Below are 26,906 nucleotides of genomic sequence, written 5' to 3' on the forward strand. Positions count from 1 at the left end.
AGAAGTTTAATGCACAGAAATGAGCACTCTAAAACATTGCTAGTGGGAATTGTACAAACTCTGCTGAAGGCAATGCATCAGTTATAATCAAAATTATTAAATGGTGGTTACCCCTTGGTAGTGAAATTACAGGTGGTTTCGGTTTTATCTTAGTTCTTTGTTTTCCCAACAAACAGAACAAACATTTTCTAAATATTTTAAATTATATTTTGAAATATTTGAGATTTAATCAAGACTCTCTAGTACTCATAAAGACATAGGCTAGCTGGTTAGCTCAGTTGCTTAGAGCACAGCCTTATAACACCAAAGTCATGGGTTCAGGAATCCCATACAGGCCAGCCACCAAAATAAATAAATAAATATATATTATCCTTCATGTTTTCATGTTGAATTACTTCAGTTGGACATTAGATTACAATGTTCAGTGTATTTTACATACCTCTACACACGATCTACAAATATACAAATGATTTGCAAATAATTTTCAACATAATCTCATTATTAAAGGTTAATTAGTAATAATGTTGTCTTAGTCTGTTTTGTGTTGCTATAACATAATATCTGAGACTGGGTAATTTATAAAAAATAGAAATTTATTATTCATAGTTCTGGAGGCTGGAAACTCCAAGATCATGGCACCGTTACTTGGTGTCTGGTGAGAGCTGCATCCTCTGGAGGGGAGAAATAGTGCATCCTCACATGATGGAAACGCAAAAGAGGACCGACTCCCTCTGTCAAGCCCTTTATAAGGGCACCTAATCCCATGAACAAGGGAGAATTCCTCATGGCCTAATCACTTCTTAAAGGCCTCACCTCTTAATACTATCACATTGGCAACACCTGAATTTTGGAGGGAGCACATTCAAACTGTAGCAAATAGGAGGGTACTTCAAATAGTTCATGGAAGAGTAGGACTAGAAGATAATATGAATCTTTCCATGAACTTTTTGAAATACCCTCATATGTAAAATGCTGTTTTATCTTTGAAACTTGTTTTAGTTATGTGATTCTCAATAGAAATCGCACAAATAGAAAAGGGTATTTTTACTAAAATTACATGACATTGTCTTTTCTTATTGTGGTAAAATATACGTAACATTAAATTTATCATTTTAACTATTTTAAAGTGTACAATTCAGTGGCAATAAGTGCAAGGGTACTTCAAAAAGTGAACGGAAAGTTTATTATTATCTTTTAAAAAATTAATTAACGTATTATTTTTTACATTCTAAGATGTTGCGGAGCAGTTGGGGTGGAGGGAGAGAGAGGAACAGGGAGGGTGATAGGGTGAGAGGACAAGGAAGTGGGGACGGGAGCATTGGTCGAGGCCTTTAGTACCCCCCCTCATTCCGGCAGAGGAGCCCGTGGGGCTTATGGCAGCAGCTCGGTTGTGGCTGGGGTGGATGAAGACAACATGGGGGTGTGGCTGAGGCCCTTGCATCCCCCAACCCTAGCTCAGGAGCCCGGGGTGCTTCCAGCAGTGGCCTGATGGTCATGGCTGGGCTGGATGAAGATGTCAGGGGGGCATGGCTGAGGCCCTTGGCCCCCTCCACCCTGGCTCAGGAGCCCGGGGTACTTCTGATGGCAGCCTGGTGGTCATTGCTGGGCTGGATGCTGACATCATGTAGATGTGGCTGAGGCCCTTGGTCCCCTCCACCCTGGCTTGGGAACCTGGGGCACTTCCAGCAGCAGCTTGGTGATCATCACTGGGCTGGATGTGGACATTGAGGGGTTGTGGCTGAGGCCCTCGGCCCCCATCCCCGGCTTGAGAGCCTTGGAAGCTTCTAATGGTGGCCTGGTGGTGGTTGCTGGGCTGGATGTGGACATTGGGGGGCTGGCTGGGGCCCTTGGCCCTTCCACCCTGGCGTGGGAGCCTGGGGTTTCCAGTCGTTCTAGGTTTTATAGACATTCTTTGGTGGTATTAGACATTTACTGGTTAATATCAAGATTTTGTCTCTGATCTCTGGGTTTTTTGTTTTTTTCTTTCAGTTCTGTGTTGGATTATTAGCTACTCCCACCACTTAAACTTTGCACTAGAACTAATTTGTTGTCCTTTGCTTATTTCTAAAATGGGGGAACTTCCTGTGGGGACCAGCACTTGAGCCCTGTGGTTGAGCTAAATTGCCGCTTTGCTACCGATACTCTAGGGAAGGCTTTTCATGCAGCTCAAGTTTTTAATTGTTGACCTTGTAAGCACTTCCAGGTCTTTTGTCCTGCCAAAATTCATACATTGAAATCCTAACTCCCAGTACTTCAGAATGTGACTGTATTTGGAAATATGGCCTTTTGAAACGTAATTAAGGTAGGCTGGCCAGTTAATTCAGTCGGTTAGAGCAGCCTTGTAACACTAAGGTCGAGGGTTCAGTTCCCTGTGCTGGCCAGCCACCAAAAAAGATGATTAGGGTAAAATGAGGTCAGAGGGGTAGGTCCCATCCAATATTGTGGTGAATGTTGAAGCAGAGACGGTCATGAACTACTCAGAGACAATGGCAGTTGCAACCGAGGGACTAGGAGCGACCATTCACCAAGCTAGTGAAGGCCTACAGTCAAAGTCCAATGGATATTTATTATGAAAGCCATGAGAAAAGTAAGCGGACAGGATAAAGGAGAGGGAGCCCCAGTGGCAGAACCTCCTGAAATTGTATTTGAATAGACTATACTGCATACTCCCTTGAGTTCAAGGATGCAGCAGTTTCCAACAGCTGGTGTTATCATCCTGAGAAGTACTGTGTGCTCCCACATGGGTACTGACACCATGTGTCTCTTCTGGCTGTGGCCAGAGGTCATGGCCGTTCTTTTAACAGAACATATCACAGAATGTTAACCCTCTACATATTCCCCTTTTTTATTTATTAAAGGAAGTCGAGGCCCTCAGGGAAATCAGGGGAAGAAGGAGAAGGTAAAAATAGGTGATGGCATCTTAAGTGCAATCATAGCTTCTGCATGTTGAGTTCTTCGGAAAAGGAGGCATACAGTGTTTAAGACTGCAAGCAATGGGGCCGAGCCCGTGGCGCACTTGGTAGAGTGCTGCGCTGGCAGCGCGGCGACGCTCCCGCCGCGGGTTCAGATCCTATGTAGGACTGACCAGTGCACTCACTGGCTGAGTGCCAGTCACGAAAAAAGAAAAAAAAAACCACAAAAAAAAGACTGCAAGAAATAAAAAGAAATGATCAACTATAAAAGCACTTGTGAACCAAATCATAAATTTAAAGAAGAAAACCAGGACCTTGGATCCAACCATTTAGCAATGTCAGTTAACTCACATAAAGTAATATTCTTAGCTTCTTGTTGTAATTGAAACGTCTGCTGTTTTAACTTTGTTTGAAGGGTTGAAATATCTTGTCCTAAAGATGAACTAAATGCTCCTTTAATATACTTTTTAAAATTTTTCCCATGAGACAGACTCATTAAATGGTACACGGTTTATGCAAAACTTATTAAAATTGATATTACATTCCAATTGTAAATGTTGTCCTTAGCTTGTTGTCTTTCTACTATCTCAAGGACAGCCGCCTCTAAAGCATCGAGGCATTGAAGAATTTCTTGATCTATAACAGTAAGAGATTCCAATTCCCCAGTAACATTTTGCAAAAGTCTATTGATATGAGCTGTGGTATGAATAGAATGGGTTAAAGCCACTGCAGCAGTAGCAGCTGTGGCAGCAAGGCTGTAATAGCAATAATAGAAGTGATTAAAATTCCCCAAAATCGTTTTTGACAAGGATGTAGGCTGTCATAGCAAAAAACAAATTTTCAGGTATTTTGGAGTGCCTGTAGTTGACAAGGCAGTCTCCACCTGAGCAGTGAGACATTTTATGTCTTCCCAAGTGATACCAGTGGCTCCATGGGAACTCAGAAGAAGACCATGATCTCTTTTTTGATTTGGGAAACGCATGTATGGAGTGTTTTCAGTTGAATTAAGAGATAGGTGTTAGAGGCCTGGCAGTGGATTCCGATGAGGACAGGCTCTTCTCCAACTCATGGTATGGTTTTATTAATCGGGCAGGAACCCAGATAGGACCTGTAGGCGATAACACAGAAGCATATCTCCTTCCCCATGTTGAGTTCTATAGGCCTTTTCCATAAAGGGCCATTTAAAGGATCTCTATAAAGAACTAACGGTTTAAATCTGTGATCTGATGGAGAAAAATGTCTTTCAATAGCTGAAAAACCAATATTAGAAATGTTTAAAAAACTAAGAGTTAATAAAGCTTTCCACAGTTGTTCTTGTGGGGATAAATGATCATGCATAGTCCCTCTTTTTTGTTTTAAAAGTTGTGATTTAAGGAGCAAATATGCTCGTTCTGTAATAGTTTGTCCTTGAGGGTTATATGGAATTTCTGTAATATGTTTAATATTCCAACATTGACAAAATTGTTTAAAAGAATTAGAAGTATAAGCAGGGCCACTGTCAGTTTTGATTTCAGTAGGGATTCCTGCAGAGGCAATTGAAGCCAGTTGATGGTGATGAACATGTTTAAGAGTTTTCTCCTGTTTGACAAGTGGCATGTAGAACTCTGGAAATTGTCAGTAACAACATGAATGTATTTCGATTTACCAAAAGTCGGATGATGAGTAACGTCCATTTGACATAATGCTTTGGGTTGCAAACCATGAGGATTAATACCAGTTGAAAATGGTGCAGCAAATGATTGACGAACAGGACAAGCCTTAATAATCTCTTTTGCTTTGATTAAAGGCAGAGAATATTGTTTAGCCAAAGCTCAAGCTCCTTGATGAAAAAATTGGTGAGAAATAATTGCAGGAGTGAGATTAAAAGAATAAATATTCAATATATCTGCCATGCCATTGTCAAATGATATAATAGGGCCAGGAAGATTAGAATGAGAACGTACATGAACAATAAAAAGATCCTATGGATCTGCCCGCCCTAGCTCGATGTAGCTGCCTCACCTGCTCCCTGCAGAGCTGGAGACCTCTCCTGGTGGCGCGGGCCCAGGGCAGGGACAACCGAGGGGGACAGGAGGGGAACTGGCCAGGGGAGTGGGCTCTCCAGGGAAGCCCAGATGTGGAAGGTGAATGTGCTGAAAAGGCCTACAAATCAGAATGTTTGTCCTTCCGGAGGGATGAAGTAACTCATGGCTGGCCAAACTCAAGTCCCAATTCAACCGTGGTCCAGCAACATTCGCTCTGGTTAGCAGCCTTTTTTCTTTTTTGGCAGCTGGCCAATACAGGGATCAAACCCCAGACCTTGGTGCTACACACTCTAGGCAACTGAGCTAACCAGCCAGGCCTAAGACTATTTTTTTTTTAAAACTATGCCTTTCTTCTGCATTCCCACTATTGCTTTGGTCCAAGCTTAAATGTACCTGACATGGGGTAATTCACAAAGAACAGAAATTTATTTTGCATAGTTCTGTTGGCTGGCAAGTCCTGTATCAATTTGCTGGCATCTGGTTGAGGATTTGATCTGCTTCCAGGATTGCACCTTGAATGCTGTGTCCTTTAGAGGAGAGGAATGCTGTGTCCTCACATGGCAAAAGGCAGAAGGGCAAAAACGGGCAAACTCCCTCTGTTAATCCCTTTTTAAAGGGCATTAATTCATTCATGAGGGCTCACCCTCAGGATCTAATCACCTCCCAAAGGGCTCATCTCCCAACACTGTTGCATTGGCCATTAAGTTTCCAACACATTGATGTTTTTTTTTTTTTGAGGACAACTCTTTGTTGCTATCAGAGGCTTTTAGCATCAGTACATGGTTCTGACTGTGATACCTTCTTCAACATGCAGAAGGAGCTCAGGATCCAGAAGTCATTAAGAGAAATATAGGTAGGCTAAGGAGGCAGGGGAAATAACTTTTGTCAAGAAAATGCTAATAAGGCTGGCTGGTCAGCCCACTTGGTTAGAGCATGGTGTTGGTAACACCAAGGTCAAGGGTTCAGATACCTGTGCTAGCCAGCCACCAAAAAAAAAAAAAAAAAATCCTAATCACAACAGCTTAATATAAAACTAGGATACTAAATTTAGTTATAACATGTTACAGACTTAAATTGTAGAGTTGTCCCAACATCTAGACAGTGTCTCCTACTGATTATAAATGAGTGAAAACTCATCAGTGCTAAAAATTTAATTTTAGTGGTTACATAAATGTTTCTTTGGTAAGCACCTGGATATATTAACTTTATCACAAATTCTGTATACAAATGTCAAAAATGCTTTCAACAAATCTGAGGGTCCTAATTACCTGTCACTTTTAAGCTTCATTTTAAGATAAACAAAAATGAAGCCTGGCCAGTTTGCTCACTTGGTTAGAGCATGTTGCTGATAACACCAAGGTCAAGGGTTTGGATCCCCATACTGGCCAGGTGCTAAAAATATAAAAATAAAAATTAATAAAATTGGGGTAAATTGCTAAAAAATAATTTTGGGAGTTTCCTATCCAGTGGAAGAGCATGGATCAGCATGCATAAAATTCATTAAGTATTTGATGGAGAAGCAAGCAAATGCAGCAGGACAATTAAATCAAGACACTGAGGACAAGATTTGCTATGAATTTTAGAATTTTTTTTTAATGTTAAATGTGTATTTTTGACATGGGGCAAGCTACGTTACATTTTAGAAGAAAAGGTGAAATACTTTTTAGTAATTTTAGTATATGACATACTATAAATTTATTTTTTTTATTTTTTAAAAAAATTTTGGATCTTTTGAATTTTATGTGTATATATATATATATGTGTGTGTGTGTATATATATACATATATATATAGGTCTTTAAGTGCTCCAGTAATGTTGAATTGTAATTACCTGCACGAGTAAATGAGTGTTTTTCGTTTTTTGTTTTCCTGACTCACTTCAAATCAGTCTTTCTTGGTTTTGCACGTTCTCGTTCCCAGAGTATTCACCTTAGTTTGCACTTGAAGGTAATACTTGTTGAAACTACATGACGGACACAGGCTGCAAAGGTGTATAAGGGGAAGCATGTCCCTCTTGTCTTGATAAATCAGTGCCACACAGAGAACCCACATCTTCTGAAGCGTTAGTTTCAGAGCGTTTGACTCCGTGACCGAAGTCCTCCACTTCCGTGTCCTCTGCTCTGTGTTTAGCAGAGCTGTGCTTGCACCACCGCGGCTGCCGGACCTCTGATTGGCACTTCTGGACTGCTGTTGTACTTGGAGAAATCTGGGCCTGGGACAGAGGAGGGATGTAATCTGAACACTCTATTGTCACAGGTCACTTGGTTGTGCTTGAGGGGACGGTAGACACAAATGGAATCTAGAGGCAGGAAAAACTGCAAAGTAGAAAGGTGACGTGCCTCCGCCTCCCAGCGGTCGGTCAACTGGGAGCTGTCCGCGTCTGTGCTTTCTGCAGGGGCCCAGCTGTAAGAGGAAGCCAGTCAGGAGGGGCTTTCTCCATTTCCAGCGTCACCACTGCCCCGGCAAGCCTGGCTGCTAGCAACTGCAGAAGCTGTCGGCAGGCCATACCGTCGTTGCTTGGTAAGGACTGCCAAGTGTTGAGACGGCTCAATTTGGGCAAACTGAAAGTGACTGGGGCCTAGTTGACACTGCAACAGCACGGAAAATGTGAAGAAAATCCAGTGTGGCAGTGTGAAGGTCCCCATTCAACTCATCCAGAGTAATTCCCTCCATTCTCATTATTTCCGCTGAGAAACAGCCACGGAAGCTGTCTCTTGCCAGCACCTTCAGTCCTGCATTCTCTCATTCTCAACAGCGTGGGCAGCTGGGAAGAAACAGCGGATTGCAATACAACTCAAGCATACAGTGTGGGCCTTTAGGTAGCGAAACACCTGCCCCAAAGACTGCCGGCCAGAGCCACTGTCGCTGGACCGCGGCTGAGCTGCTGCTTGACTTTGGCCAGCCATGAGTTACTTCAGCCCCCCCCGAAGGACAAATATTCAGACTTGTGGGCCTTTTCAGCACAATCACCTTCCACATCTGGGCTTCCCTGGAGAGCGCCAACAGGAAAGACAACGGTCCTGGAAACTTGATGACGTCCTTTGGATCTGCCTGCTCCCCAGCTCGGTGTAGCTGCCTCCCCCTGCTCCCCGCAGAGCTGGAGACCTCCCCGGGCCCAGGGCGGGGACAACCGAGGGGGACAGGAGGAGAACCGGCCGGGGACGTGTGCTCGCCGGCGGGACGCAGGGCTGCGGCCGGGGTCCACCCACCCATTGGTTCCACGACGCCCCCGACGTGAGGCGGCCTCCGCGGGGACCAGGGTGGGGCGGGGCCTCGGGCAGAGGCGGAAGGGGGAGGGGAGGGAAAATAAGACCCAGCCAGGCGGCGAGGGCGGGGCCCACGCGGTAGCCCTGGGGGACGCCAGGGGGACGCCTTCAGACCTTCAGATGGCTGCTTCTTTAGGGAAGCATCTATTCCAGTTCTTTGCTAATTCTAAAATTTTATTGTTTCTGTTCAGTTCTGAATTGCAAGTGTTCTTTACGTATTCAAGATATTAATCCTTGGGCCGGCCCGTGGCTCACTCGGGAGAGTGTGGTGCTGATAACACCAAGGCCCCGGGTTCGGATCCCATATACGGATGGCCGGTTCGCTCACTGGCTGAGTGTGGTGTTCACAACACCAAGTCAAGGGTTAAGATCCCCTTACCGGTCATCTTTAAAAAAAAAAAAAAAAAAAAGATATTAATCCTTTATCAGATATAAAATTTGCAAATATTTTCTCCCGTTCTGTGGTTGTCTTCGCTTTCTTGACCGTGTTTCATCATTTTGGCCCTTTTATTTTTTGTTCTTGTTGCTAGTTCTCTTTTATTTCTGTAAACACTTTAAATAAAATTATTTTATATGCTATATAATCATTCCAGTACCTGAAATCTGCCCTTTTTTTCCCTGTTGACTATTGCCCACAGCACATTGTTTCTATGTATATTTTGTAATTTTTGATGAACTGTTCTTTTTTGTTATTTTAAATTAAAAAAATGTTTTTGAACTGATCTTAAATTATGGAAATTGACAAAGTTTCTTTGCTTGGCCAAATTTTAGTCAGGCTCCTGAATCTTATCCTACGCCCATCTATATACTTCTTTGTAAAATCCAGTTTTGGCAAAGAACTCTGCTATGTCAGTTTAGCCAGAACTCCCCACACTTGATATATGAGCACCCTCGGTATCCAGTCAAGTTCATCCTGCACCATCTCACAGCTGGTGTCTGATACCCTGGCCTGCCTTAAGCAAGAATCCTGTTAGGTCCATTTAGCCAGAATTCACCTTACTCCTCATGTTTCCTGTTAGTAATTTTCCATCCACTACCCCCACCCTGATCCTTCACTATACATTAACACCCGTGTATGCTGTACTTGGAGTTGAGCCCAATCTCCCTCCTACTTCAAGAGTCCATTGCAGTGGTCCCTACACCTTTCTCAATGGTCCTGAATAAAATCTGGGCCCGGTCCGTGGCTCACTCGGGAGAGTGTGGTGCTGATAACACCAAGGCCACGGGTTCGGATCCCATATAGGGATGGCCAGGTTTGCTCACTTGGGAGAGCGTGGTGCTGACAACACCAAGTCAAGGGTTAAGATCCCCTTACTGGTTATCTTTAAAGAAAAAAATAAAATAAAATAAAATCTGCCTTACTGTGCTCTAACAAGTGTCACTGATAACTTTTTCTTTAACAGAATCTAGATTTTACTTTGAATGAATCTGCTGCATTTCCCCAGAGATTGTTTCTGTTTGTACTGCCAGTGCCAAAAGCAATTGTTGGAGCTTAGGACATGATACCCCAAATTATGGCAACTTGTCATACTGAGAATTTTAGCCGAAGGAGACAGGAGGGCCTGACATGCAAGAAGGTCTCTCTCTAATCTTCTCCCACACTCCAGTCTCCCACCCCTCTTTTCCCCCCAAAAGCAAACTATTAAACCTAGAAAGATCGCTCTCTGTCTCACCTCCTCTGAAAGTAGATCATAAGATCCTCATGTGACAGAGGTCCTGCCCTATATCCAAAGGAAAGGAATGCTGCACAGAGAAGTCAAGAAAAATCTCAACAAACAGGGCTTGCTGAGTCCCCTAGCTTATTACTGTTGTCATACCCATTTTTGTCCAATCACATTTCTGTACAAGTATTCACTTCTTTCACCAGACTTAGCATGAAAATATAGTTGTTTCACATTTACTAACAGACCCAAATATATATAGCTTTTCTATATCATATAAAAACAAGATGTCTGGGCCGGCCTGTGGCTCACTCGGGAGAGTGTGGTGCTGAGAACACCAAGGACCCGGGTTCGGATCCCATATACGGATGGCCGGTTCGCTCACTGGCTGAGCGTGGTGCTCACAACACCAAGTCAAGGGTTAAGATCCCCTTACCGGTCATCTTTTAAAAAAAAAACAAAAAAAAACCAAACAAGATGTCAATATATATCAACTTTATTTTTATTTATTTATTTTTAAAAGATGACCGGTAAGGGGATCTTCACTCTTTCTTTTTTTTTTTTAAAGATGACCAGTAAGGGGATCTTCACTCTTTTTTTTTTTTTTTTTTTTTTTAAAGATGACCGGTAAGGGGATCTTCACTCTTTCTTTTTTTTTTTTAAAGATGACCGGTAAGGGGATCTTCACTCTTTTTTTTTTTTTTTTTTTTTTTTTTTAAAAGATGACCGGTAAGGGGATCTTAACCCTTGACTTGGTGTTGTCAGCACCACGCTCACCCAGTGAGCAAACCGGCCATCCCTATATAGGATCCGAACCCGTGGCCTTGGTGTTATCAGCACCACACTCTCCTGAGTGAGCCACAGGCCGGCCCCCGGGATCTTCACTCTTGACTTGGTGTTGTCAGCACCATGCTCACCCAGTGAGCAAACCGGCCATCCCTATATAGGATCCGAACCCGTGGCCTTGGTGTTATCAGCACCACACTCTCCCGAGTGAGCCACAGGCCGGCCCCCGGGATCTTCACTCTTGACTTGGTGTTGTCAGCACCACGCTCACCCAGTGAACTAACCGGCCATCCCTACATGGGATCCGAACCCATGGCCTTGGTGTTATGAGCACCACACTCTCCCGAGTGAGCCACAGGCCGGCCCTATATCAACTTTAAACTTATGCTTAATAGTAAATGTTTTAGTATTTTGACTTATTTAGAAATGACCTGGACATTTAATGAATATCTATTACTTAATTTTACCTAAAGTTTCAAGTTACCAAAAAGATTTTTTGAAATGATGAAAAGTTCATTTATAAACATTTATAAAGCCTTATTTGTTATTTATTTATTGTTGTTGTCCTCTGTAAACCAGAGATAATTTACTTATTTTTAACAACCATGCTTGAACTGTTCATGAAAATTCTTTGAGAAACTGAACAAAACTAGCTGTAATCTCTCAAGTTATTTCCCTCTAAACCATATTTACGGCATGTGAATTTTAGACAGTCATCAATGAAAGAGAGCGAGCTGAAATGCCAGGTACCGACTGAGCTTTATTAAAGGAAAAGAATCTGCCCGGCTGCACTCAAAATGGAGGGCAGCAACCAGTGTCAGGGTGGGAGGGCTTATATAGGCTGTGAGGAAGGCTGACGCAATCAGGGAGGTTTGGTGCTGCTGTGGAGAAGTTTCTGTTTCTCAGAAACCATGAGGTCTTTCATAAAGGAAAGGCTGGTGGCCATTTTGTGCTGAATGTGTGTAAAATAGCACCGGTCACGTCCTAGACTGTGTTGGTCAGGTCCAAGATGGCGTTGGTCAGGTCCAAGATGGTGTCGGTCACAGCCAAGATCCATCATTCCTGCCTTTTAAATATAGGGGGAAGGGAAAAGGGGCAAAGATCTCTTTGTTCTGAAGCTACTTCCTGCTTGAGATGGGCGAAGATACAAAAAAAATAAAACAATTAGGTGGTGGGGTATTGGTTTTGTGTGGGGAGGCCGTATTCTTCTGGGGAAGGGTCGATGGTTCTCAGGGGCTGATAAGCTCCTCCCAGGAACAATTCGGTGACCTTTTCGTTGGTGAAAGCCTGTATGTATTCCCACTCAAGGATGACTTCAACACTGGAGGTGGCCTGTCGGGACCAGTCTTGGAGCAGCTCCTGTGTGAAGGACATGAAGGGGGCTTGGAAGAGTGAGAGGATAATCGCCCGGGAAAGATCATCCTTCTTCTGGGATTGGGGGAAGAGTGGAGGTCCTGGAGATTTTCAACTTTGAGGATCCTAAAATGGATAAAGTGTAAGGAGATGTTGGGTTGGGGGTGAGCAGAGGGACCCCTCTGGCTTGGAGTTAACAGATTCTTTGGGTAAAGTCTCAGGTGCTAGTTTTACCAAGGACAAGTGATACCAAGGGGCCTTTCCTAGTACCTTGACTGCCATGGGGGTGGTGAGAAGTTCTATATAAGGCCCTTCCCAACATGGCGAGAGGGGCTTTGGGATTCGGGTTTTAATATACACTTGCCGTCCCAGGCTCAGTCTAAAGTCTGAGAGGATGGTGGAGAAAGGATGAGGTAATAGAAGGTTGGCCTGTTCCCAAAGAAAATCCCTAATGAGCAAAAGAGTAGGGAGATACTGGCCTAAAGGTGATAGGCTGGAAGGGAGAGGTGTGAGGGTGAAGGGTCTGACATACATAAGCTCAAAGGGGCTGAGGCCTGTGGGTTTGGGGGGCACCTCGCAGGTGAGTGAGTCTAAAGGGAGAAGTTGGGCCCAAGGGAGGTAAAGTTCCATGGACAGCTTGGTGAGGTGTGTTGGCTTTTTCTACTTTGCCTGATGACTGAGGCTGACATGGTATATATAAAAGTCCCATTTGATATGTAAGGCCTGTGCTGTGAGTTGTGTAATCTGGGAAATGAGTGCCAGGCTATTAGCAGACTGGAGGCTGGTGGGCAAGGCCAAAATGAGGGATGATTTTTGAGGTGAGAGCATGCGTTACTGCTGTATCATCCTCTGAAGTGCAGGGAAAAGCCTCACTCCAACCTGAAAAGGTATCTACTAAGGTTAGAAGGTAGCGTGTCCTTGTGTGGGGAGGTATGTGAGTAAAGTCAATTTGCCAATCCTGGCCAGGAGTGTACCCTCTGGCCTGGGGGGTGGCAAAGGACCAAACTTGGAGGCCACTTTGATTGGAGCAACGAGTACACAAAGGACAGTTTTGAGTGATTTGTTTAAGTAACTTGGCCATGTGCGGAGAGTAATATAAGGGCTGAAGGAGGCGTAGTTGGGATTCATAGCCTATACAAACTGAATTATGGAAATCTAAAAGGATTTGCTCAGTTTGTGTGGTAGGGAGGACATAGCAACCAGAGAGAATACACTAGTTGTCCCTTCTCTCTGATCCCAACTGTTGGAGGTGTTGTATTTCTTGGGGTTTGTATTGGGGTGAGGGCATAGGGGCCATGAGAAGGACCTGAGCAGGAGAGGAAGAGTGGGGGCCTGGTGATTAAGCAGCCTGTTTTGCAGTGAGAGATCCACCAGTTTGTTTCCCTGGGCTATGGGGTCGTTGGAGGTTTGGTATCCTCTGCGGTGTATAACCCCAACCTCCTTTGCGAGTTGTGCAACCTCAGGAAATATCTTGATAAGATGTCCATTTTTTATGAGCCCTCCCTGAGTGGTCATGTATCCTCTCTCCTTCCATATGGCTGCACAGGAGTGTAGGATGTGGTAAGCATACTTAGTCAGTATACATATTGACTCATTTGTTACTTGCTAGAGTGAGAGCACGGGTGAGGGCAATGAGTTCTGTCTGTTGGGAAATGCTGTTAGAGGGAAGGGGGGCAGCCTCAATAGCTTGTGTTAGATTTACTATGGCATAAGCCGCCCGGGGGTGGGCATGGAGGTGGCGCTCCCATCTATGAACCACGTAATGGGATGTGGGGAGATGTGTGGAAGGGGATTAGGAAAGAGGTCTAAAGCCTCCATGCAATTGGGTTCTAAGGATCATGAGTGTTTTGGGATGAGAGTGGCTGGGTTAAGGGAGGGCAAGGTTTAAAGGAGAACTGGGAATTTTCTTTTTTTATTTATTTTTATTTATTTATTTATTTTTGTTTTTTTTCCTAAAATATGACCGGTAAGGGGATCTCACCCCTTGGCTTGGTGTTGTCAGCACCACGCTCAGCCAGTGAGCGAACCAGCCATCCCTATATAGGATCCGGACCCATGGCCTTGGTGTTATCAGCACCGAACTCTCCCGAGTGAGCCACGGGCTGGCCCTAGAACTGAGAATTTTCAATAAAGGTAAGGTGGATAAATTGTAGGCAAGAAGGGGAGAGAATTGAATGGCCTTATGGCTGAGAAGGTCTTGAAGATGATGGGTGGAACGAATGACTGTTTGTTGGCCAAAAGTTAGTATAGAGCTTTCTTGTGGTAAAAGGGTGGCTGCCGCCAAGGCCTGTAAACAGGGAGCCCATCCTCGAGCTGTGGTGTCCAATTGTTTAGATAGGTACGCAACTGGGGAGAAAATATCTCCTGCCTCTTGTCCCAAAACCCCAATTGCCAATCCTTGGGTTTTGGTGATGTACAGGATAAAAGGATGAGATAGGTTTGGGAGAGATAGAACTGGGGCTGCAAGGAGAGTGGCTTTTAATCACTGGAAGGGAGAATGAATGGGCTTTGTGGGATTTATTTTTTTTTTTATTTTTATTTTTTTTTTTTTATATAAAAATAACATTTTATTTATTTATTTTTTTTTTTATTTTTTTATTTTTTTTAATTTTATTTTGTCGATATACATTGTAGCTGATTAATGCTCCCCATCACCAAAACCTCCCTCCCTTCTCCCTCCCCCCCTCCCCCCCAACCATGTCCTTTCTGTTTGTTTGTTGTATCAACTTCAAATAATTGTGGTTGTTATATCTTCTTACCCCCCCCCGTTTGTGTGTGTATGTGTGTATGTGTGTGTGTGAATTTATATATTAATTTTTAGCTCCCACCAATAAGTGAGAACATGTGGTATTTCTCTTTCTGTGCCTGACTTGTTTCACTTAATATAATTCTCTCGAGGTCCATCCATGTTGTTGCAAATGGCAGTATTTCATTCGTTTTTATAGCTGAGTAGTATTCCATTGTGTAGATGTACCACATTTTCCGTATCCACTCATCTGATGATGGGCATTTGGGCTGGTTCCAACTCTTGGCTATTGTAAAGAGTGCTGCGATGAACATTGGGGAACAGGTATACCTTCGACTTGATGATTTCCATTCCTCTGGGTATATTCCCAACAGTGGGATGGCTGGGTCGTATGGTAGATCTATTTGCAATTGTTTAAGGAACCTCCATACCATTTTCCATAGAGGCTGCACCATTTTCCAGTCCCACCAACAATGTATGAGAGTTCCTTTTTCTCCGCAGCCTCGCCAGCATTTATCGTTCATAGTCTTTTGGATTTTAGCCATCCTAACTGGGGTTAGATGGTATCTCAATGTGGTTTTGATTTGCATTTCCCGGATGCTGAGTGATGTTGAGCATTTTTTCATATGTCTGTTGGCCATTTGGATATCTTCCTTAGAGAAATGCCTACTTAGCTCTTTTGCCCATTTTTTAATTGGGTTGCTTGTTTTCTTCTTGTAAAGTTGTTTGAGTTCCTTATATATTCTGGATATTAATCCTTTGTCAGATGTATATTTTGCAAATATTTTCTCCCACTCTGTTGGTTGTCTTTTAACTCTTTTAATTGTTTCTTTTGCTGTGCAGAAGCTTTTTAGTTTGATATAATCCCATTTGTTTATTTTTCCTTTGGTTGCCCGTGCTTTTGGGGTCGTATTCATGAAGTCTGTGCCCAGTCCTATTTCCTGAAGTGTTTCCCCTATGTTTTCTTTAAGAAGTTTTATTGTCTCAGGGTGTATATTTAAATCCTTAATCCATTTTGAGTTGATTTTAGTATATGGTGAGAGGTATGGATCTAGTTTCATTCTCCTGCATAACGATATCCAGTTATCCCAGCACCACTTGCTGAAGAGGCAGTCCCTTCCCCAGTGAATAGGCTTGGTGCCTTTGTCAAAGATCAGATGGCAGTAAGTGTGAGGGTTGATTTCTGGATTCTCTATTCTATTCCATTGGTCAGTGTGTCTGTTTTTATGCCAGTACCATACTGTTTTGGTTATTATAGCTTTGTAGTATAGCTTAAAGTCAGGTAGTGTTATGCCTCCAGCTTTATTTTTTTTGCTGAGCATTGCTTTGGCTATTCGTGGTCTTTTATTGTTCCATATAAATGTCTGAATAGTTTTTTCCATTTCTGAGAAAAATGTCTTAGGAATTTTGATGGGGATTGCATTGAATTTGTATATCACTTTGGGTAGTATGGACATTTTCACTATGTTGATTCTTCCAATCCAAGAGCATGGGATATCTTTCCATCTTCTTGTATCCTCTCTAATTTCTCTCAGCAGTGGTTTGTAGTTCTCATTATAGAGATTTTTCACCTCCTTGGTTAACTCAATTCCTAAGTATTTTATTTTTTTGGTGGCTATTGTAAATGGGCAGGCTTTCTTGATTTCTCCTTCTGCATGTTCACTATTGGAGAAAAGAAATGCTACTGATTTTTGTGTGTTGATTTTGTATCCTGCTACTGTGCTGAAATCATTTATCAATTCCAACAGTTTTTTTGTAGAGGTTTTAGGCTGTTCGATATATAGGATCATGTCATCTGCAAACAGGGACAGTTTGACTTCATCTTTTCCAATCTGGATGCCCTTTATTTCCTTCTCTTCTCTGATTGCTCTGGCTAGTACTTCCAACACTATGTTGAATAGGAGTGGTGAGAGTGGGCATCCTTGTCTAGTGCCTGTTCTTAAAGGAAAAGCTTTCAGCTTTTCCCCATTCAGGATGATATTGGCAGTGGGTTTGGCATATATGGCTTTAATTATGTTGAGATACTTTCCCTCTATACCTAACTTATAGAGGGTCTTTGTCATGAATGAGTGCTGAACTTTATCAAATGCTTTTTCAGCATCTATAGAGATGATCATATGGTCCTTGTGTTTGAGTTTATTAATATGGTGTATCACATTTATTGATTTGCGTATGTTGAACCAACCTTGCATCCCTGGGATGAATCCCACTTGATCGTGATGAATAATTTTTCGTATGTGTTGCTGTATTCTGTTTGCTAGTATTTTAGTGAGGATTTTTGCATCTATATTCATCAAGGATATCGGCCTGTAGTTTTCTTTTTTGGTTATATCTTTACCTGGTTTTGGTATCAGGATGATGTTTGCTTCATAGAATGAGTTTGGGAGATTTGCGTCCGTTTCAATCTTTTGGAATAGTTTGTAAAGAATCGGTGTCAATTCCTCTTTGAATGTTTGGTAAAATTCTGCTGTGAATCCATCTGGTCCTGGGCTTTTCTTTGTTGGGAGCCTTCTGATAACAGCTTCAATCTCCTTTATTGTTATTGGTCTGTTCAAATTTTCTACGTCTTCACGGTTCAGTTTTGGGAGCTTGTGTGTGTCCAGAAATTTATCCATTTCCTCCAGATTTTCAAATTTGTTGGCGTATAGTTGTTTATAGTAGTCTCGAATGATTCCTTGTATTTCAGATGAATCAGTTGTAATATCGCCTTTTTCATTTCTAATTTTTGTTATTTGAGTCTTCTCTCTTCTTTTTTTTGTTAGCCATGCTAATGGTTTGTCAATTTTATTTATCTTTTCAAAAAACCAACTTTTTGATTCGTTGATCTTTTGAATTGTTTTTTGGTTTTCAATTTCATTCAGTTCTGCTCTGATCTTAATGATTTCTTTCCGTCTGCTAACTTTAGGATTGGATTGTTCTTGTTTTTCTAGTTCTTTAAGGTGAAGTGTTAGGTTGTTCACTTGCCATCTTTCCATTCTTCTGAAGTGAGCATTTAATGCAATAAATTTTCCCCTCAATACTGCTTTTGCAGTATCCCACAGGTTTTGGTATGATGTATCATTGTTTTCATTAGTTTCAATAAACTTTTTGATTTCCTGCTTGATTTCTTCTTGGACCCATATGTCATTAAGTAGAATGCTGTTTAATTTCCATGTGTTTGTATAGTTTCCAGAGTTTTGTTTGTTATTAATTTCTAGTTTTAATCCATTGTGGTCTGAGAAGATACATGGGATAATTCCAATTTTTTTGAATTTATTGAGACTTGATTTGTGACCTAATATGTGATCTATCTTGGAGAATGATCCATGTGCTGATGAGAAGAATGAATATTCTGAGGTTGTTGGGTGGAATGTTCTGTAGATATCTGCCAATTCCAATTGGTCTAGAGTCTTGTTTAGATCTTGTGTTTCTCTACTGATTCTTTGCCTAGATGATCTGTCTAATATTGACAGTGGAGTGTTCAGGTCCCCTGCTATTATGGTATTAGTGTCTATTTCCTTCTTTAGGTCTAATAGAGTTTGTTTTATAAATCTGGCTGCTCCAACATTGGGTGCGTACATATTTATGATTGTTATGTCTTCTTGATGGATCAGTCCTTTTATCATTAAGTAGTGTCCCTCATTGTCTCTTTTTATGGTTTTTAGTTTAAAGTCTATTTTGTCAGATATAAGAATAGCCACTCCAGCTCGTTTTTCTTTTCTGTTTGCATGGTAAATCTTTTTCCATCCTTTTACTCTTAGTCTGTGTGAATCTTTATGGGTGAGGTGGGTCTCTTGTAGGCAGCATATAGTTGGGTCCTGCTTTTTGATCCAGTCAGCCAGTCTGTGTCTTTTAATTGGGGAATTTAAGCCTTTAACATTAAGAGTTGTTATTGAAAGGTGTTGATTTATTCCTAGCATTTTATTGGTTGTTTGGTTGTCTTAGGTGTCTTTTGTTCCTTGCTTTCTGATTTACTGTTTGGTTTCTTTGTTTGTTGGTTCCTTAGGTTGTAGATAGTGTTTTTGTTAGCTTGTTTTCTCTTCATGAATGCCATTTTTATTGTACTAGCGGGTTTAGATTTTTCTTAGGTTTTTATGGCAGTGGTAGTTATTTTTCAGGAACCAAACCCAGTACTCCCTTGAGGATTTCTTGTAAGGGTGGTCTTGTGGTAGTGAACTCCCGCAGTTTTTGTTTGTCTGAGAAATATACTATTTGCCCCTCATTTCGGAAGGATAGCCTTGCAGGGTAGAGTATTCTTGGCTGGCAATCTTTGTCTTTTAGTATTTTGAAAATATCATCCCATTCCTTTCTAGCTTTTAGGGTTTGTGATGAAAAGTCTGATGTTAACCTGATTGGGGCTCCCTTATAGGTGATTTGACGCTTCTCTCTTGCAGCTTTTAAGATTCTCTCTTTGTCTCTGAGTTTTGCCAATTTGACTATGACATGTCTTGGAGAAGGCCTTTTTGGGTTGAATACGTTTGGAGATCGTTGAGCTTCCTGGATCTGAAGATCTGTGATTTTTCCTATACCTGGGAAGTTTTCTGCCACTATTTTGTTGAATATGTTTTCAATGGAATCTCCATTTTCCTCCCCTTCTGGAATACCCATGACTCGGATATTTGAGCGCTTGAGGTTGTCTGATATCTCTCTCAGATTTTCTTCCATGTCCTTGATTCTTTTTTCTTTCTTTTTGTCTGCTTGTGTTATTTCAAACAGCCCATCTTCAAGTTCAGAGGTTCTCTCTTCAACTTCGACAAGCCTGCTGGTTAAACTCTCCGTTGTGTTTTTTATTTCGCTGAATAACTTCTTCAGTTCAGCAAGTTCTGCTACATTTTTTTTCAGGACATTGATTTCCTTGTATATTTCCTCTTTCAGATCCTGTATACTCTTCCTCATTTCATCATGATGTCTAGCTGAGTTTTCTTGTATCTCATTCAGTTTCCTTAGAATTATCACTCGAAATTCCTTATCAGTTATTTCAAGGGCTTCTTGTTCTATAGGATCTAGAGTATGAGATTTATTAACTTTTGGTGGTGTACTTTCTTGATTTTTTGTATTTCTGGTGTCTTTTTTTTGGTGTTTATTCATTGTGGCAGGGGGTTTCACAGTCCACCGGTTTAAGACTAATGACTAACTAGGATGTTGCTGTGGTTGCCAATTTGGTATGGCTCCCGCCGTGACTGCTCAGTTGGCCTCTAGTGTCTTGTGTGTGTGGTTGCCTCGGGTCTTGGGCTTCTCCGGGGATCCACCTTTCTGGTCAGCTTGTACTCTGCTGGGCTGGTGGATCACGTACCACAGGGTGTGTGATCTCTGTTGAGCTTTCACTTTCTGTACAGGACTTCTCCCCGTTCAGTGTGCTCTGGCCCAGGCTGTTAGATCGTGCAGTGGCGACCCCACCGGGTGTGTGGTTTCTGTCGAGTCTCCGCCTCCCTGGCCGCACGTCTCCCCCCTCTGTGCACACTGTGCTGGGTTGGGGCGTGTCTTCTGCACCCCTCGTCTATCAGCTGGGCCTTCAAGACCCTGCTCAGCACCGCCTCGCCCAGGAAGTCTACCAGGTTTCTGCTAGGCACAGACGACCAGTCTCTCTGGGTGCCTTTGTAGCACTGTGTAGATCTTTCTCGGGTCTTGTTCACCTTTGTATCCCCCCGGTATAAACCGAGTCTAGTGCCCGCCTGCAGCCTGCTCTCCGGCAGGTTCAAGCAGACCTGGGAACTCTCCTACCACACTATTCCCAACCAGAAATTCGTTAGGCTTTTTTCCAAACTGGTGGTCGCAGAGATGGTATCTGCCTCCCAGTAACAGGAAGTTTACCGGGGCCGGAGTCCAGGGTGTGGTGGAGTGACAGTCGGCCCGCCCGTACTTCCTAGCCCTCCCAAAACTGGTCGGGACGCCCCACACCCCCAGCCCTGCCAGAGAACCGTGGAGGGAGTGGGAGAGGAGGCCGGCCCGCAGGGTCCGGAAAGCCCCGCGCCAGGCCAAGCAAATGGGCTCAGTGATGGCCGAGCAGGGCGGAGCTGCCCGCACCTGGGAAAATGGAGGCAGCACCGGGGCAATGAGTGGCCTGGTGGTGCAGGCGGGGAGCCGCGTGGGCATCCACCCCCCGAACAGAGCTTTGCCAGGGATCACTCACAGTGCTGTGCCAGGTCGGGCGCTCGCTCTGTCTCTGGTTTGTTGCCTTCCGTGTTCTCGGCGCTGCCGCCTCGGGCTGTTCAGTCGCGGCGCCGCTCGGGCGCTCCCAGGAGTCTTCTTTAATGCCGGCCTGAAACCTCGAATCCTGGATAGGGCAGCTGGCCTCCTTCAGTGCGGCCCCAGCCTCCGGGATCCTGGCTGCATCCACAGCAGCCCTGGCGCCGTGTTCCCTGTTTCAAGACTCGCTTTTGCAGCTAAGAATCAGTTCTTTTCCTGCTCCACACTTCAAAGCTGTTGCCTGTAAATGAGGCAGCCTCTCCTGCCGGGGGCAAAGTGGCGTTGAGCCCCCACGACCGGCCAGCAGCAGCAGTCCTCTCTTAAGAGATGGCCAGAGAAAGGTCCACAAGTTTCCCGGCTGCCTGAGGCCCAGTGGCCACCTTTTCCACCTCAGCTACTCCGCGCCAGCCGCCGCAGCCGCCGCCATCTTGAAACAGCCGCTTTGTGGGATTTAAAGGAATGGCAGGATTCCCTTTGACTGCCCCACAAAGTGGCTTTGCTAGAATGCCAAAGTTAGGGATCCATAGGTGAAGATACCCTGCAAGCCCCAGGAAAGAAAGGATTTCACCGTTTGTGGTAGGAGTAGGGAGTTCAGAGGTTAAACTCTTCCTATCCACCCTTATTTCTCTGGTATTGGGGGTGAGGTGGACTCCCAAATAGGTGACTAAAGGAGAAGAAATTTGGGCCTTGCTGGGGGACACTCTATATCCCCTAGAGGCCAGGAAATTAAGGAGAGCAACAGTGTGGGCCTGTGAATCCTCATATGAGGGACTACAAAGGAGATTGTCATCCACGTATTTGTATTAAAGTGCTAGAGGTTGGAGGAAGTTCAGATAAGTCTTGAGCTAAGGCCTGGCCGAAGAAGTGGGGGCTATCCTGAAACCCCTGAGGCAGTACTGTCCAGGTGACTTGTTGGGAATGATGTGTATCAGGGTCAGTCCAAGTGAAGGCGAACAGGTTTTGACAGAAAGGGTATAAGGGGATAGAAAAAAAGGCATCTTTAAGGTCAAGTACAGAGAAGAAACAGGTGGTTGTTGGAATTGTGGATAGAAGAGTATAGGGGTTAGAAACAATTGGGGTTATGGGTAAATGGCTGCATTAATGGCCCTGAAGTCTTGAACTAAATGGTATGAACCATTAGGCTTTATAACCAGAAGGATGGGTGTTTTACAAGGTGAATTGGTGGGTCAGAGAAGATGAGAATAAAGGAGTTTGTTTATAAGGCCTTTAACCCTATTAGGTGTTTATTAGCAATTTGGTATTGTGGGACATTAGGGAAAGAAGAAGGATCCCATAACCTCTTGAAGATGGGAGGATGATGAGTAGCTGTGGAAGGTGAGGAGGTATCTCATACTATAGCATTAACTTTGGCAGGGGGAAAGGGGAGGGTAGAGGTTTCCAGGCCCAAGTCTGGGGCAGCCTGTAACAGGAGTATTGTAGCTTGAGTTAAAGTGTTTAGGGTAGGGCCGAGCCCATGGTGCACTCGGGAGAGTGCCGCACTGGGAGTGCGGCGACACTCCCGCCGCGGGTTCGGATCCTATATAGGGATGGCCGGTGCACTCACTGGCTGAGTATCGGTCACGAAAAAGGCAAAAAAAAAAAAAAAAGTGTTTAGGGTAAAGGTAGCTTTGAATTTGGAAAGGATGTCCTGCCCCAATAAGGGGACAGGGCATAGAGGCATTATTAAAAATGTGTGTGTGAATTGGATGTGACGTAGAGTGCAGGAAAGTGGTTGAGTGATCCGTGGGTGGTATTCTGATCCCATGACCCCTACTATTGTGATAGAGGTATGGGATTGTTGGTCCTGCATATTCAGGAAGGGTAGAGTATGTGGCCCCTGTATTGATTACAAAGGAGATCAGCTTACCTGCTATGAGGAGAGTTACCCTGGGCTCATGTATGGTGATCTCCATGGGGTCCTTGGGTCCTGTGCATCATCAGTCCTCCTCCTGGGCAAAGCCAATAAGCTCTGGTAGGGATGGCCATGGAGCTAACTGTTGTGGGTTGGGGACTGGGCCACTGCATCTCTGGCAAGTGGAATAGGCAACCCCCCAGTGACCTGGCTGTTTGCAGTGAGGACAGAGCCTGGAAAGGGCCCAGGGTTAGGACAGGCCTGTACCCAGTGGCCTGGGTGACCACATTTGAAGTAGTTCCCATGTGACTTGCCCCTAGAGGCAGCCAGCTTTGGAGTATGTGAACCACAGGTAACATTAGCCAGGAGTTGGTATTTGGCCTGATCTCTTTTGTATCAATCCTTCTTTTCCTCCTCCCTATTGTTAAAAACCTTGAAAGCTGCATTGGGGAGTTCTTGTTGTGTCGTATTTGGACCATCCTCAAGTTTTTTTTAGTTTTTTTGAATATCGGGGGCTGATTGGGTAATGAAATGAGAGTGTAAGAGGGCCATGCCTGCAGGGGAGTTTGGGTCTGTATGTGTGTATTTATGTAAAGCCTCAGAAAGGTGGGTTAGGAACTCACTGGGATTTTTGGTGGATCTCTGTGTGATTTCTCTAAGCTTGTCATAATTGACTGACTTGTGAGTAGCCTTTTGGAGGCTGTGAAGTAGGTGTATGATCATGTTATCCCAGAGGTCCCAGTCCCATGGCCAGCTTGGTAGTCCCAATTTGGGTCCATGTGAGGAATGGCAAAGGCTCCCACAGGCCGCCTATTATTTTGGGCATGTACCTCATCTCCTGTTGTTGGGCAGTTACCCAGACCTGTTGCCTGTCCTCAGGGGACAAAGTAGTAGTGAGAATCATAAAAATATCATGCCAGGTGAGATCATAAGACTGGGTGAGATATCTGAATTCCTTAAGATATATATCTGGGTTGGACTGGAAAGATCCCAGTCATTTTTGGAAGAGATCGGAAAGAGAAAAGGGGATGTGGACCTGGAAAATTTCCCCTGTCCCTACCACTTCACAGATGGGGTATAAAGGAGCCGGAGCTGAGGCAGGGTTGTCACCTAATGAAGGGGGAGAAGGAGAGGGGTTGGGTGGCTGAGGATGAGCATCTCGAGACCAGGTGTGGGAAAGAGAGGGAAAAAGTGGAAGGGCTGCTGAAGGATTTGGAGTGTAAGGAGGTGGTCGGAGAGTAGAGTGGTCTGATGGATCCAAGTTCAGAAGGGGAGGTTGGGCATGAGCTAGGAGAATTTGAGACATAGGACAGTTTTGACAGAGAGAAGGACGTGATTGAAGACAGAGGAATGCTTGAACATAAGGAATTTCTCCAGCCTTGTCATTTCAGTGACAAAGATTGTTTAAATCTCTAATAGTATCTAAATCGAGAGTGTCATCTTCTGGCCGCTTGGATCCATTGTCTAGTTTGTATTTAGGCCAAACCTGATCGCAGTAGGAAATAAGGCATTTGGGTTTAATGTCTCCCTATAGGCCAAGAGGTTATAAATTGGCCAGGAGACAGCTTAGGGGCATAGAGTGTGGCAATTTGGATCATAAGGATCCCACATAGAGGGTGAGAAAGGAAACGAGTCCTAGTGGAAAGAGGGTGATGACAAAGTCTCATTGGAAGCTGAGAGATTGTAAATCATCCAGGTGATGGACCAGAGGCATAGAACATGGAGGTTTAGATTGTGAGGATCCCATTTAGAGGGTGAGAAAGGAAACAGGCAGTCCTAGCAGAAAAAGAGTGCCACCAAGGAGCGTCCTTGTTGCTGTGCACCTTCTTTTCAAGAGAGAGAAGCCACTGACCAGCTAGAGGAACATCCTCCAATAGCTGGGGGGCATGAGAGGGGTTCCCTCGGCCAGCTGCCTGGTCTTCGGGAAGTAGACAAAAGTCATAGAGAGTAGTCGGGGGAACCTGTAGAAGTAGGTAGGACAGACCCACTGACTCACCCTGAATTGAGGCTGAAATAGCAAAAAGAGAGAGTCCTGAATGTACCTGGTACGGAAGGTCTGGGAAGGGCAGCTGAGAGGGGCCAATAAACCCAAGAGAGGGGATCATCCGATGGTCCTGGCCAGGACCCTTCCTGGGTTTTGGCACCAAAATGAAAGAAAGTGAGCCAAAATGCCAGATACCAATGAAGCTTTATTAAAGGAAAATTATCTGCCAGGGTGCACTCAAAATGGAGGGCAGCTCCAGGTGTGGGGGTGGGAGAGCTTATATGAACTGTAGGGTGCCAAGGGCTGGCTGATACAATCAAAGAGGGGCATTATGCTAATGTGGAAGCTATGTGACCAGGGTGGAGAACTGTGCCCTTGTGGAAGCAAAAGGGTTTCTGTTTCTCAGAAATCATGAGGTTTCTCGTAAAGGAAAGGGGGAGGGGGTGGGGCCATTTTGTACTTGGCCTTGCCTAAAATGGTATTAGTTATGTTCAGAACCTATCACCAAGGGTTAGTTTGCACCATGAGAGAGCATTTGTCATAGGATACCAAGGGTTAGTTTGTGCTGTGGTATGGAACATCACCTTTGGGCCTGGGGTGGCTAATAAGTCACTGGCATAATGGCTGCAGTTTTAAAAGTAACTGACAGAAGTTTCAGTAAGTAGTTATTGCTACAGGGGGTGTGATCTCTGGCTTTTGGAGTTTGCAGGTATGTGGGAAGTTTTTTTGCACGCTTAGGTAAGGGAGGCCTCAGGTGTCCAGTTGGGTCAGACAGAAACTTGAAAATCATGCTAAGTTGGTTCAAGGAGATCTCAGAGCCAAAACCATTTTTGCTCTGAGAAAACCAAGATCCAGTGTAAATATGAAAATGGGATCCTAAGTCATAAAGATCTGACTATTCTGCCTTCCGTACACCTGTGTTTTTCATGTATGTGGGAAAAAAGCCTAAGTGCTTCATTTTCAAGAATAACTTAACAAGGGTTGCTTGAGTAACCTGTGGTGTGATAACGCCTGAAAGTTATGACTTCAGGGTGACTTCTCAAGATGGTGGCTGGTCACCTTGTTCTTTTTACTTCCTGGTTCTTCTCCCTATTCACGACTTCTTTGTGGGCCTTTTTTTGTGGACTTGTCTTGAGTCCAGGCCTTTCCTTCAACAGGAAGTGAACAATAAATACCTTATTAGGAAATAATAAAACTTACGCGATATTTGGGAAGATTGTACATCCCACAGTACTCAGCCAATGGGACTTGTGCACTAGGGAATAAATTGCTCGATGTAACTGTTTCCAGCATACCTGCCCAATAGATGCCTGATCTTGCAAGACTGCCACTAAAGTCTTGCTTCGCCATACCTCATGTCTCCGTGTCCATCCTTTGGCATTGGATGGGTGAGGACATTTTGCACAATGTATAAGAATGATGGTCTCAGAAGCTGCAAATATTTACAAAAGTAGCAAAATCATTCTGAAAATAATTCAGAATTATGATGGCCATTATGAAGAATGTTCCAGATGAGCAACACTGCACTTTAAGATTGATCCTTCCCCTCCCATGAGCAGCTATTGCTTTCCTGTTTGTCTTGTTCTTTGTCCTGAGAACTTGGCTTGATTTTCTTTCTTTTTTTTTTTTTTGTCTTTTTTGTGACCGGCACTCAGCCAGTGAGCGCACCGGCCATTCCTATATAGGATCCGAACCTGCGGCAGGAGCGTCGCTGCGCTCCCAGCGCTGCACTCTCCCGAGTGCGCCACGGGCTCAGCCCTTGGCTTGATTTTCAATCTGTCAGGGAGCACACCATTTATAGGGCTTGTGCATACAAGTTACCAACCAAAAGGCTAGGAATTCCCACAATATGGCCAGAAATGTGGGTTGTACCACATTTGCAACTAGACTGATTTGCTGACAGCTCTCAAGGCATTACCTAAGTCTTGCTTACTTTTGGCTGTTGTTGGGAATGGCTCTGCATCATAGAATGGCCAAATTAGTCCATTTATGTTGCTTATAATGAAATACCTGAAACTGGGGAATTTATAAAGAAATGAAACTTATTTCTTTTAGTTTTGGAAGCTGAGAAGTCCAAAGTCCAGGGCATACATCTGGTGAAGGCCTCCTTGTGGGTGGGAACTCTCTACAGGGTCCAGTGACATCCATGGTATCACA

At 43.9% G+C, this 26,906-nt stretch overlaps 1 pseudogene; it reads right to left on the reverse strand.

Annotated features, from left to right (window-relative positions):
* Positions 1–6,899: 6,899 nt before the first annotated feature.
* Positions 6,900–26,099, reverse strand: LOC134381689 (cyclin-I-like; annotated as a pseudogene).
* Positions 26,100–26,906: the final 807 nt, after the last annotated feature.

This window comes from Cynocephalus volans, chromosome 7 (genome assembly GCF_027409185.1).
Source record: "Cynocephalus volans isolate mCynVol1 chromosome 7, mCynVol1.pri, whole genome shotgun sequence".
NCBI classification, from domain to species: domain Eukaryota; kingdom Metazoa; phylum Chordata; class Mammalia; order Dermoptera; family Cynocephalidae; genus Cynocephalus; species Cynocephalus volans.